A 10116-nucleotide genomic window follows, 5' to 3' on the forward strand; every position below is an offset into this window, starting at 1 on the left:
AGAGGCATTCGTTCTTAGTATGCAGGAAGCCTCGGACTGCGTCCAGGAGAGGGGGGGNGAGAAGAACCGTTGCACGGTTCAAAGGATTTAAAATATTTGTAGAAAATAAAGTTATGAGGAAGTCTGTCAAAACTTACGTTAGATCATATTATTCGTAACTGCAGCAAACGCCGTATTCTCTAACCCTGTTTGACCATAAATGTAAAAAAAAAAATATTTTTCCGACTTAACTTTATGTTTCACATCATGAAGTATGAATAATCCAAACATTACTAGGATAACATACCTAAGAGTGTTTATTTATGACGTAATTAATACCTTCTGGCAGCAAGAGACTTAATTATCATAGACATTGAACACATACACTATTTAAAAAGGAAATATTTTTTGCTATGCCATGTTTTACAAGGGGGGAACGTATCGTTGTATGTTGGGGCACTATGCTGCAAACCAGAAGGCCTTTTTTTTTCGATTCCCGATGCGATCCTTAGATTTTTCAACTGACCTAATCCTTCTAGTCGCATTATGGTCTTGGGGACGACTCAATCTCTAAGAGAAATGAGTACCAGGAATTTTTCCTGGAGTAAAGAGCGGCCGGCCGGCCGGCCGGCGAGTAATGCTGTCAGGGTCACCGCTGTGAGCCGAATGTCTAGATTCTAGACTGTAGAAAATATAGGAACCTCGACGTCTCGGAACCGTATGTGCTTCTACAGCCTGTTACACGGATAGCGCTATTGTTTAACTAATATCCTCTGCCTAGAACCTTTCCCTTTATGCTGAGATGCAGCAACCAGTTACTCCAGAACTCCGTGACACCCTCACGTATCCTTACAGTTCAGTCGAGTCTGCCGAACTGAACACCACAAGATGGCAGAAAGCGAAAGTAATGATTTGGACACAACATATTTGATATCATTTTAGTCGCTGGCTTCCCACCATGCCGGCCTTGGTTTGGTCCCAGTTTATGATTTCTGGGATTTATTGTGGGGCACGTAGCAGTGTTGCGGTTTTCCCCCAGGTATTTCAGTTTATTTGCTATTTCACATTGCACTGAAGCATCCATATTCATCTGACAACCAGACGTGGCACAGTGGACCCATAAATGCACTGCATACGAAGTGGAGCCAGTGTGACCACTCAACGCGTATACAGAAGAGGATAGGGAAACAGATATTTCGCCTCATTTAACATGTTCTATCCCATGTAATGTTTATATAGTACAGAATCACTTAGATATGATAACTCACATTATTTAGTTGTCCAGTAAACTCCATATTTTTATATTGGTACTGAATAAATGTTAGATAACGAATCAGTCAAAGCGCAAATCATTTTGTGACTAATTTATTACAGATCCAGATGTACGAAAATAACTATTCTTGTTAAATAAATCTCGAAATGAAGAAGCATGACGTAAATTAAATATAAATAGAGAAATGAATTTCCTTCTTCAGGAATATATTTGTCAAATAGAAAATGTATTCTAGTTGCCGTTTGAGGACTCAATTGTAATTGGGCCCACACTGTACGATAAGGCCCACCATTACTGGAACTGCTTAAAAAGTGTACTGAATAAGTAATATACTTCTAAATATTCATCGATTTTCAAGAAGTTACTGGATCTGGAGTTTCGTTGGAGCAACTGGAATTAACTTCAATTTCAATTTAAAGTATAACTTACTTTATCGTGACCAATGACAATTTTATTGTTAATGAAACTAACTTTTGTCTTTCTTCAATTCCATGGCTTCCATGCGTAGCTGATTACAATAAATTAAAAGAAGTAAAAGTACCGAATGACCTGCATGAGATTTGCGATTTCGTATCCCGGGCTGCTGATAGTATCAAAAGGGTACCACGCGCTGTACATCAATTCATGAGATGTATACATCCTTACTCCTGATTGTTCTAGGTGGTAGAAAGCTGTGAATGCGTAGACATATTTCATAACTATCTGAAGGTGCGGTATCCACCCCGCTAGTGTACGGTGTCCGGTGTGAGGGTCTCTGGTCGGCTGGTCTTCCCATGTGAAGGATTCTGTGAGACGAAGCAGACGCTCAAAATCAATTAAACGCCAGCTGGAACACAAGTCGAAACAAAGATGTTAAAAAATATCAACTTTTCAGTTACATGTTGTAGTCTTGTCGGTAACCGACGTTTCGGGAGAACGGATTATCTCCTTCAGAACCATTTGAATATGTATAAACTTATAGCCAGCTACACGTTCTCACATCTAAGAATACAGTATACAAAACCCTAAAGATCGCTTCGTGATTTGGCACGTCCCATAAGGTAAAGAAATATTCCTGGTACTCATTTCCGTTTGAGGCTGTGTTGACCCCAGGGCCATAGTGCTGGTGGAAGGATTAGGTAAACTGAAAAATATCCAGTGCCCTCATCGGGATTCGTTCCCGCGACCTACCGGCTTGTAGCATAGTCCCTCAACCAACTGCGCTACCGCGTGGCCCTATCATCCTCATAGTATAGGCAAATTACTCTTCGTTATGCCACTTTCTGTGTGATGTAACATTATCGAAATCTTGTAAGTCGCAGTGTCAGGTTATGCCGTATTTCGCTACTTTCACCAGTGTATCACTTGCACATTTATTTAAATCACCATATTCTGATCTGCAATCAGGTATTACGATTCGTTTTTATGTATATCTTTTTTTCATGTAGACACTAAATACTTCCTAATACCAGGATGTAAGTAGCTTGTGGCACAACAAGTATATATAATATTTGATTTACTCAAATTAAGATGCACCCAATTTTTTTTTATTATTTATTTATTTATTTAGCAATCAGAATCTACAATTCTATAAGCTAGTTTGCTGGCGTAAGAGCTGTGATGCTCTTTAATGACTTGGTGAGTTCCTTCCCCAGTGGGAGGTTCCTCATTAGTTTTCTTTTAGGTCAGCTGGCCAGTGTCTTAGGAGTCTTCGATTGTGCTGCGGTTCAACGAGTGGCTGTAGGATGTCGTTTGGGTGATTTGCTAGTTTGTTGCACCCAATATGAGACTGAACTCGAAATCAGTATTCGGAAACTCGTCATAAAATTCTTCAAATCATCGTTGTGTATGATGATATCCATATGAAATGCGAGGTACAGCGCGTAAACATTGATTGTCATCAAGACCTTACAGGTTGAATGAAGTGTAGATGCATGTTCTGTGTTGATTGGGATGCCTGCCATCCTCAGGAACGTTAGATTGTTACGAAAGCGATTCTCCGTCACATCACACATCTGTGGCTCCTTTGTTTACATCACAAAATTTTTACTTTTCTTTTTATTGCTAGTGAGGTGGGACTAAGTCCCTTGTACTGCGGCCACTTCTGGCCTATTGTACCACCCCCACATTATAGGTGAGGGTGATTGTGGAGCAATTGGTGGAATGAAGATTGGCAGCTATTGTAATTGTGTGGTAAACTTGATGAGACTAATTAGAACTTTGTTTTAGTTTAGATCTCCCTTTACGTATGTGATGACAGTTTTTGCAAAGTGTGGTATTTAATGTTCCATATGTAATAGAATTTCTTTCGGGCAGGTCACCGTATGTGTTATGAAAGGAGCAGGAAAGTAATCTGATCCCCTTCGTAATAAGCTCACCGGACCTCACTGCGCTCTGTTTCTTCCTCTGGGGTTACGTGAAGGACCATGTGTTCGTGCCTCCAGTGAATGACCTCACAGATTTACGAGGGCTACTGTACCAATGGACAGGTTGGAAAGAACGTGGAAAGAAATTGAATACAGATCGGATATTGTTCGTGCTACCAATGGTGCCATGTAGAGGTATATTTGTGTGTCAAATAATTTTTTTTACTTGTTCTTCTTTTTTCCTATAGCTTCATTTTCGTACAATTCATACGTTCTGTTCTAAGATCTTATAAAATGTGGGAAGCTTGAATGGAACACCTATATTTCGTAGAGAAATTGATATAGCCGATCAATGGATGAGTAGAAGTGATTTAGGACTGTGTCTAGCGGGGCGTTTCTTGTTATCGCCGTTGAACTTTTGGGCTCTTCCAGCTCATTGTTACGTAGAGAAAATATTCCTGATATTATTCACTTTTAGTTAGATTTTAAAGCATTAGATAACGTTCGTATCGAGCCTTGTGGCAGTACTGGGTCATGTTCGGACGATCTACAGTATAATAAGCGCTGAAGGTACTCTTATATATTACCTATTTTGATTTTCCTCAGTCGCATTGAGTAGATGCTAGGATAAATTCGTAAGCAGTTAATATATTCTTATTTCGATGTTCTACATTCTCATCGAACATAATTATTGTTTATTTTCTCACATGAATCCACATGACCACACAGATGAAAGAGGGACTTGAAATTAAAGGAAAATAATTTCATCTTCGTCTGTACCTGCTGTCAGATTTAAAGGAAAATTTCCGTCAATTGGAAATACCATGATTTGAAAATCCGCTATATTTTACAGCTCACACAGGCCTCCTTTTCCAATTACTGCTTTCAAATTTCTGTAAAGTTAGTTTTACCTCATTTTTCTTAAGTGAAATACGCTGGTTGAAACGTAATAAAATTGATTTTTCTACAAGAAACACTCTTACTTTTCTTGGAAAGTACTTGTAATGTAATTGGATTTATTGATTTATCGGATTGTCTTATTTTTCTAACACTAATGTCACTGTTATATATTTAATTTTATTAATAATCTTCAATGTATTTACGAGATACTGAAACTATTCCTCTAATTCTCACAGTCACGTTTTTGTTGTTGTATATTTCCCATAGAGACAGACGTAAAATATTTTCGTCTTAAGCCAGGATTAAACAGATGATTTGATTTCTTTGAACTCCCTGAGTCATGTGTCGTGAGTAGATAATATTAAATGCTTTACTATTCATAATAATCCAGTTTAGTTAAATTCTCAAATTCGCAGTGCCCTAGTAGTGTGAAATAGTTGGCCTTCTGTTATTCATACAGAATTTCATGATGTTGGAATCTGATGGTTATGACAATCATTCAGTGGATGTGCAAATTGACATAGGACAAGCGGAGATAGGTTCCTTGGAGGAAACATAGGTTTCCTGGAATTGACAAACGAAATATAAAGGATTTCTTTATGAATGGTGGTAAATTTTAAATATTACAGCCCGTAACTCACTCGCATGATTTGCTTCAGTATGTAATTACTAACGTGGAAATTCATGAGTTTGAAGTTTACGTAAATGTCGAGTAATTCAACGAAAAATGTGTATAACAGAGTAAGAAAGAAAATGGCTCTGTCGATATATATACTTGATGTTCTGTTGTTACAATGTTAATACAGATGTCGTGTTGCAGTAATTATCATTCCCTAAAACGGAGAACATCAAGTTGTAGTTTCCTGCTTAATGAGAGTTTAAGTTGAGGAACACATTTCTTGCATGTCTTTCCTCTTTTTTTAAGTGAATTATGACCTCGAATCCGTGGATTTATATAGAGCGAAGGACCCTCTTTTTACTTTGTCAAAAATAATAGTTTTCCTGAAGCACTGTGCAATTCGTTATGCCAACAGTGGAATCTGTAAATGAGTATGAGGTGACAAAACACAATGAATATTGCAGTGCGGAGCAGACACAGTTTCAAGTTTCTGTTGCTGAGTAGGCTACTCCGTGACAGTTTCTTCACGCTTGTCCTTCATGCTGAGTAGGCTACTCCGTGACAGTTTCTTCACTCTTGTCTTTCATGCTGAGTAGAAACATGAAGAGGGAGATGGACTCATTCAGTATCTGGTGACAAACACAATATTTCGTTTTATAAACAATGTTACACATTTATGCAGAGAAACTTGAAATAAACAGGAACAGACTGCCCAGAGGACATAGTTCCAGTAACCTGAAAATGTCCTGCAATGACATTTACAAGTATGCATTAGGCCATGCTGAAATCTCGAGGAATCATTTTGGTAAATATGGAGAGTGGAATACTAAATCCATTTTAATCGTACATAACTCGATTTCTTAATGAACATGTTCTATACTCTATTATTGTACTTACTGTATGTCCGTTGTAACAGTTTACAATTTTAAAAGAAAGCATGCAACTGAAGTGGTTAGATTATGGGATGTGCTTTGAAAGAGTGTCTTCTGATGAGATAGATGATTATGTTATTCTCAGACAGGATTTTACTAAATGTATCTAAAGATCTGAGGTTCATGACGTCACATATGTGAGTCCATGTAAGGTCACATGTATGTGGCATGTTGGGTTCCTTTGCCGGTGGTTTATATATCCTAACATGTGCTGGCTCTGATACCCGGAGATAGAGCGTGATTGTATCGGGTGGGCCCAACTGAATGGGTTTGCTTTTTACCCGAGGATGGAGACAGATCCAGTCTCCTAAACGTTGTGGTTTTTTGCCTTATATATACCAGGTGATGGATAGAGTCCAAAATCAACCTTATAGACCGAAAGGTTGTTTAGGATAAGAATAACATGATATACAATGTTCAGATGTCAATGATTGCAAATGCTTCTTGTTGTGGTAGAAGTCACTGTATCCTTCTGCCTATTTGTTATGAAGCATATATGGAAACGTTGTTCCTGACAATGAGGACATTGTTTAAAATATTGACATTTTACTCAATAACAACGCGACTTATTTTTCGAAGTCACATATTCTCATTTAGTCCTATGGAAAACTTTAGATTTAAAGAATTGTGGACATTTGAGATAAATATAATAAGCCTAATGTAATTTAAATAATTCAGTTTCTTATGCACTTGCATGTCCTTACATTCATCATAGTGAGATTTGACACAGGAACAAATTTCCCGGCTGTGAGTGTGAACTCCTTGTTGGCTGTGGCGATGATGAAGGCCAGACAGCGCTGAAATAGGACAGGAGTTCCCACCCAGTCGCACCCCCAGGCAGCGTCTCTCACCCTTTCAGCCTGGAACAGTAGCCCATACGCATGTAACAGGCGTTTCAGGTCGGATATGGAACATACTAATCAGCGAGCACAAATATAATTACAGTTTCCACACACCTGTAGCGTGAGTTCCGTTCCAAGTCTGCAGTATAAAAAAACGTAACTCATCATCAGTCCATATAAGTAGAGAGATTGAGCTAAGTCTGTTATATCTCCCCAGTTCTAGATAAGAAAGAAAATATACTTAAAAATTTTAAGGCTACATGCAAAAGTTATTCAAATATTCATATTCATATCCACGGATATATACGTAGATGAATTTAGGTATGTATTTTGGAGATTATGGAAACGTGCGGTAAATGAGTTGACCTCGCAACATTAAGGCCTATATATGTGCTACGGGAATTGTGGTGAATGAGAGGCATACACGTTGACACGAAACTAAGGACAACCATTGAGTATTATTATATCCTTCGACACAACAGTTTCTTGTAGAAATAAGAAATGTAGATTATTTACATTGAAATTTTGAAACTTAAAATCACGTTATTTTTCGACCCTTATTGGGTAAACTTGAGGAGTATTATTTCTGCTTAGGCGATAAACTTGTTTTGTGATATGGATACATATTTTGAATAAGATTACACAGGCCTACAAAAAAAAAAAATTTTTTGGTGTCTAGGATTTTAGAACTAATTTTAGTTATATTTAAGGCGCTGAATCTAAATATAAAATCAGTTTTTCTCTACCAGCTCTACTTTTTTAGATCAGCGTTTTTGTAACGTGCAGTTCTACACAAAATGTGCAGTTCTAATTGTATTTTGTGCAGTTCTAAATCTCATATGCAAGGATTGGTTCCTGTATATTTGCCCTATTGTCAGTCTGCTGTCCACTGAGTTCCCCCAAAATCCACTAGATGGCATTGTCTGTCCGGTGTGAAGTGAACTTGAACGCTTCCACTAGAGTTGAGGTTAGTTTATATGTTCTCGCCGTGCAGGGTACATCGAAGTTGGCCTCGGGTGATATTTGTTTATAAAAGTAAAAGAGTTGTTATAAATTTAACCTAAAACGTACTGTGTTGAAGATTGTTGTGTTTGTGTTCCTGAATTGAAATAAAATGAGTTCAAGAAGAAGAAGTTGTATAAATCAACCTGATGTGTTTTGTTACATATGTGGAGAATACACGTTAAAAGAAAACAGAAAAACTGTTAGTGACTTTGTAAAGAAAGCTTATTTTGTATACTTTGGTGTTAGGCTTGGTGATCAGGATAAAACCTGGGCACCGCATCAGGTCTGTAAAACTTGTACAGAACATTTACGACAGTGGACTACCGGGAAAAGAAAAAGTCTGAAATTCGGCGTACCGATGGTTTGGAGAGAACCCAAGAACCACTTCGATGACTGTTATTTCTGCCTAGTAAATATTACTGGAATCAATCGAAACAACCGTAGCAAGTGGACTTATCCTGATTTAGCCTCTGCAAGACGCCCAGTTCCTCACTCAGAGGAAGTACCGATCCCAACGTTTCACCAGCTACCAGAGCTCTGTGAGGATGAGTATTTTCCCTCTAATCACCCTTCTGATTGTAATGAAGGTGACAGTGATTATGAAGGGATGTCGTCAATCCCTCAACGTTTTAACCAGGATGAGTTAAATGACCTCATCAGAGATCTCAACCTGTCAAAAGAAGCTTCTGAATTACTGGCTTCTAGGTTGAACGACAAAAATTTACTGGAACAAGAAACCAAAATTTCCTTTTACCGCACAAGAGAAACGGATCTGCTACCCTTCTTCTCTCAAGATTACAATCTTGTATATTGTCACGAAATTAGAGGACTCTTGGAAAAAATGGCTCTTCCTGAATATTTTCCCGATGATTGGCGCCTATTTATTGACAGCTCAAAGCGAAGTTTGAAATGTGTCCTTCTACACAATGGAAACAAATATGGTTCAATACCAATTGCTCACTCCACGAAAATGAAAGAAGAATATAACACCATAGCTTTGGTCTTAGAGAAGATAAAGTATCATGAACATCAATGGGTGATTTGTGTGGACTTAAAAATGGTAAATTTTCTCCTTGGACAGCAAAGTGGTTACACCAAATATCCCTGCTTTTTGTGCCTCTGGGATAGCAGAGACAAAACACACCACTGGGTTAGAAAAGAATGGCCCAAGAGAGAAAACATGTACGTTGGGGAGAAGAATATCATTAACGATCCCTTAGTTAGACGAGAGAAAATCATCTTTCCTCCACTGCATATCAAGTTGGGCCTTATGAAGCAGTTTGTAAAGGCCCTTGATAAGAACGGATCATGCTTTGCATATATAGAAATGAAAATGCCTCAGTTGAGTACGGAAAAAATTGAAGCAGGAATATTTGACGGCCCACAAATAAGACAACTCATTAAGGATCCTGCCTTCGCAAATTCGATGAACGAGGCTGAGCGAAAAGCCTGGACTTCATTTGTTGCAGTTGTCGAAAATTTTCTGGGCAAACACAAAGCTGAAAACTATGTTGAACTGGTAAACGAGATGCTTAACAGTTTCAAATCCCTTGGCTGTAACATGAGCATTAAGGTGCACTATTTACACAGTCACTTAGATAGTTTTCCTGAAAATTTAGGAGACACCAGTGAGGAACAAGGTGAAAGATTTCACCAGGATATTAAAACTATGGAGGACCGCTACCAAGGAAGATGGGATACACACATGATGGCAGATTACTGCTGGAGTTTAAAAAGGGACTGTTCTAAAATACATTCAAGAAAGTCACGAAAAAGAAGCTTCCGTAGTGTTCCGTGACTATAGTTGGTTTGACTGTTATATATAGTCGATGATTTTTTCCTCTATCTTTGTATTTAATATAATAAAATAAAAATATAATTATAATATAGTAATAAAAATTCCATGTTGAGTTTTTTTATTTGATCCACTGATTTAACTTAAAATAGTGTAACGTATATTTCACCAAAATGTTATATCTTAAAAATTTGAGCTCCTAGGCAAAAACTAATGCCATATTTGAATTCAGGGCATCAAATTCATATGAAATCAGCTCCAAATACCCCGGCACCAAAACAGCTGTTGGCCTGTGTTATGTAACATATAGTCAAGTTTGACTAGGAGATTAAAGAAGAAGGAAGTCCAATGAGTTACAAATGTCAAAGAAATGAACAGTAATATAAAAATCTCGTTTATAAATCCCAAGTTGGCTTAGTCACACGG

This window comes from Cryptotermes secundus, unplaced genomic scaffold, assembly GCF_002891405.2.
Source record: "Cryptotermes secundus unplaced genomic scaffold, Csec_1.0 scaffold512, whole genome shotgun sequence".
Taxonomy (NCBI): domain Eukaryota; kingdom Metazoa; phylum Arthropoda; class Insecta; order Blattodea; family Kalotermitidae; genus Cryptotermes; species Cryptotermes secundus.